Source organism: Callospermophilus lateralis, chromosome 6, assembly GCF_048772815.1.
Source record: "Callospermophilus lateralis isolate mCalLat2 chromosome 6, mCalLat2.hap1, whole genome shotgun sequence".
Classification (NCBI taxonomy): Eukaryota; Metazoa; Chordata; class Mammalia; order Rodentia; family Sciuridae; genus Callospermophilus; species Callospermophilus lateralis.
Window position 1 is genome coordinate 160,502,225 of NC_135310.1, and position 4,526 is coordinate 160,506,750.

Genomic DNA, 4,526 nt, shown 5'->3' on the forward strand with positions numbered 1-4,526 from the left:
GGAGAAAGGGCGGTGGGCAACCCCTGGCGTTGACGGCAGAGAGCACGCAGCGAGTAAGCGCTGTCCAGGTACCGGCCCGCTGTCCCGGTACCGCCCCGCTGTCCCAGGGTTCCCTAGTAACAGGTGGGTGGGGGGTCGCCTGTTTCGTAGTTGGAGCACGTTCTTGGGAACGCTGCTGGCATTATACTAAGAAGTGTGCAAAATTGACCAAAACTCTCCCCGGAGCCAAGTGGAGGATGCGGGCGTCGATCCCGCTGCCTCTCGCATGCTAAGCGAGCGCTCTACCATTTGAGCTAATCCCCCGGCTCCCAGGAGCCTGGCGCCTCGGTTTATCTGGGAGAAGACGCGGTGGTCCACGCCCTGCTATCCCCGTTATCCCCCCCCCCCCCCCGCGACCGTCAAGGCCGTTCCGCGAGCCCAGACTCCACTGAGACCTGCTGGAAACGGCCGAAGCTGGAGCCGGCGGCCCTCCGGGTGCCCAGGGAGCGGGGCGAAGGGTGAGGCCGGCACTGCCACCCGAGGATCTGGCTGGTGCGGCCCGGGCGTGGGGTCCGAGGGCGGCGCACGGCTCCAGGGCGGGCGTGGGGACCAGCTCCACGCGCCCTCTCCTCTCGGTTGGGTGCTGGACACGCGCGCCCACTATTTAACTGACCGCGAACCCGTGCGTGCAGGGGGCACCGCCGCAGCTTTGCCGACGCCTACCTGAGGGATGACCGGTCCCGCCGACGAGACGGCGCTGCTCCAGCTTCCGTGGGTCGTGGACGAAGTCCGTCTGGGCCGTCTGGGGCCTCCGTGCTGCACCGGACAGCTCCCGAGCTCATCCCGCGGTGGGCTGAGGCTGGGTCCTCTGACCACACCCCCCACTCCCTGCTCCTCCGCACCCGCTCCCACTTCTGGAAACCTCCGTCCTGCGCTCTGCTCCCGGGCGCCTTTCAGATTCCACCTGTCCGTGAGATGGGTGCCCTTGGGCTTTCTGTGACCCGGAGGTCCATCTGTGTCGTCGCAAATGACAGGGAGTCCGCCTTTTAAAGGCTGTATGGACTCCATGCGTGTCTCCACCACAGTGTCCTGGTGCACCCATCCGTCGGCGGACACGTGGGTTGATTCTGGGCCTTGGCTGCTGGGCATCAGGCGGCGGTGAGCCCGAGGGCGAGTCTCCGGACCCGCCGGTTTCCCTCCTCCTAGGTACACACCCAGCAGGAGCGTGCTCGGCAAACGGTGATTCTATTTTTAACTTTTAAACAAATGGCTGGACTGTTTCCATTTTGGTTGTACTAATTGACATTCCCACCAAAAGTGTACAAGAATCCACTTTCTCCACAGTGGGCAACATGTACTTTTTTAACAAGTCTTTTTTAATGCTGACCTTTCAGTCAGGTGGGAGATGATATCTGGCGGTTGGGGTTTGCATGCCCTGATGGTTAGTGATGTTGAACAGAGTTTCACATGCCTCTTGGCCACTTGTCTTCTTTTGAGATATGTCTGTCCAGATACTTTGTCCATTTCAGATCCATGTTATTTTTTTACTTGTTGTTGAGTTGTTTGAGTTTCTTCTACATTTTGGATATTAACACCTTATCCCATGTGTGGATCGTGAATATTTTCTCGGGTTCGGTGGGTCATCTCCTCATTCTGTTGATTGTTCCCTTTGTTGTGCAGAAGCTTGGAGTTTGATGTAATCCTACTTATTTATTTTTGCTTTTGTTGCCTAAACTTTTGAAGTCCTATTAAAAAACTCATTGCCCAGAGTAACCTCATGGAGTGTTTCTGCTGTGTTTTCTTCTAGAAGTTTAACAGTTTCCAGTCTTATGTTTCTGTCTTCAATCCATTTGGGTTTTGCACGTGCCGTGATACTGGGGTCCGATTTCATTCTTCTGCTGGTGATATCCAGTTGTCCCAGCACCGTTCACTGAAGACAATGTTCTTTCCCACTGTGTGTTCCTGGCACCTTTGTCAAAAGTAAGTTGACTGTAAATGATGGGATCAACTGCTGGCCTCTCGATGCTGTTCTCTTGATCTGTGTGTCTGTATTTCAATGCCAACACCATACGGTTTTGATTACTATAACTTTGTAGAATATTTTGATGTCAAGTAATGTGAGGACTCCAGTTTTGTTCTTTTTTTGCCGAGGCTTGCTTTGGTTATTTGGGGACCTTTTGTTTGCTTCCATATGAACTTTAAGATGTTTTTATTTCTATAAGACATGTAATTGGAATTTTGAGAGACTGCACTGGATATGTAAATTACTTTGAGCAATATTGGCATTCTAACACTCAAAACTTACCTTTCAATTTTTTTATTAATGTTTTTTGTTTTCAGTGTACAGCTTTTTTTCCCTTTCTTTCTTGGTTGAATTTATTTCTAAGTTTTTAACTTTTTTGCAGGTATTGTAAATGGGATTTATTTATTTATTTATTTATTTATTTATTTTAAAGAGAGAGTGAGAGAGGAGAGAGAGAGAGAGGGAATTTTTTAATATTTATTTTTTAGTTCTCGGCGGACACAACATCTTTGTTTGTATGTGGTGCTGAGAATCGAACCCGGGCCGCACGCATGCCAGGCGAGCGAGCTACCACTTAAGCCACTTCCCCAGCCCAGTAAATGGGATTTAAAAATGCTTTTGCAAGTATTTTGGTTGTTAGTGGACACAGATGCTACTCATTTCTCTGTGTTGATTTTGTATCCTGAAACTTTACTAAATTCATTTATACTAACAGTATGTATATATTTTTTTAATTCTTCAGGGCTTTCTGTGTGCTCAGGTGATTTGTAAACAGGGTCAATTCAACCTCTTCCTTTCCAGTTTGAGTGGCTTTTATTTTCCCTCTTGTCTTCTTGCTTTTGTTGGGGTACCTGATACTATGCTGAATAGAAATGGCCAGACCGGGCATGGGTTCACTTTTTCTGGGCGCTTAAGCATGCTGGTAGATGTGGGCAGGCCATTTAAAGCCTGTACTGTATTGCAGTACATTTATTATGTTCCTAAGTTGCTGAGAGTTTTCAGGATGTTGAATTTTATCAAATACTCTTCTGCATCTATTGAGATGATCATATGGATTTCCCCTTAATTTTATTAATGTATGCATCCCATTTATTCATTTGTATATTTGAACTATCCTTGAATCCTTGGGATAGATCCCATTGGTCATGGGGAGTGGCCCTTTTAGTGTTAGGGTCTGTAAACAAGTCTGGATGGCGCCTGGCAAAATGCCAGAGGGAGTGGTTTGTGAAGTAACAAAAGCCAGCCATTAAGTGTGGAGATTCCTTATTGGTTGACTGCTGTATCTAGTTTATGCTAATTAAGATAAGCTGTGTGGAATGTATAAATATCCCTCAGGTCCTACAATAAATGGCTCCCACTCCTGCTTTATCAATGTACACAAGTTGTTCGTACCCCCCCCCCCCCCCGCCTTATTTTGCTGCAGCCAAACTGCGGCATTTTAGTGTGTTATTGAATTTGAGTTGCTAGTATCTTTTTTTTATTAATTAATTTATTTTAATTAGGATATATGACAGCAGAATGCATTTTGATCAATTGTACACAATTGCAGCACAACTTTTCATTTGAGTTGCGTTTATCTTGTGGATTCTTGCATCTATTTTCATCAGGAGTGTTGGGTTGTAATTCTTTTTTTCTTGAAATGCGCTTGTCTGGCTTTAGTATCAGGGTGATGCTGGTCCCATAAAAGGAGTTTGAAAGTGCTTCCTTCTCTTCAGTTTTTTTTTGAAGAATTTGAGCAGGATTTAGTTTTTAAAATATTTTGTAGGATTTAGCAGTGAAGCTATCACTGGGATTTCATGGGTAGGAGACTTTATTAATGATTCAATCTCCCTGTTATTAGTCTTTCAGATTTTCTGTTTCTTCATGATTGGGTCTTATTGGGTTGTATGTCTCCAGGAATTTATCCGTTCTTTCAGACTATCCAATTTGTTGGCTATATAGTGGTCTCTCATGATTCCTTGTGTTTTCATGGCATTGGCTGTAATGTCCCCTCTTTCATTTCTGACATCTTTTTCTTTTTTCTTAGTCTAGCTAAAGACTTGCTGATTTTGTTCATCTGTTCAACAAACCAACTCTTAGTTTGATCTCTAATTTTTTAAATTTTCTTTTTGATTTACTTGTGTTCTGATCTTTATTATTTTCCCTTTTCTTTTTTAAAAAATAATTTTTAACTGATACATAAAAACCTTGAAAATTGTACATATTAGTGGAGTAACAACTGATGTTTTAACAAATGTCTGCATTGTGCAATATTTAAGTCAGGTTAAGCATTCCTTCTCATTGATCATCTCTTTATAATGAAAGCTCCTTTCTTTGAGCTTTGTGAACTCGGGGAAATGACTGTTATCGACAGTCACCCTGCTGTGCAGGCCAGGGCCTCTTGCTCCTCCCATGACTGAACCTGGCCGTCCACCTCTCTGCCTCCTCCTTCCCGGACTCTTTCAGATTTGGTAATCATTGTTATTTCCTTATTTCTATGAAGTGTGGGCTTAGTTTGTTCTTTCTTTTCTAGTTCTTTGAGGTA

The 4,526-nt window shown here is 45.2% G+C and overlaps 1 non-coding gene across 1 annotated transcript; it reads right to left on the bottom strand.

Annotated features, from left to right (window-relative positions):
- Nucleotides 1–230: 230 nt before the first annotated feature.
- Trnaa-agc (transfer RNA alanine (anticodon AGC)) lies at nucleotides 231–303 on the bottom strand. Its single transcript has one exon. It is a non-coding gene; the product is annotated as a tRNA-Ala (tRNA).
- Between the last annotated feature and the right edge of the window lie 4,223 nt (nucleotides 304–4,526).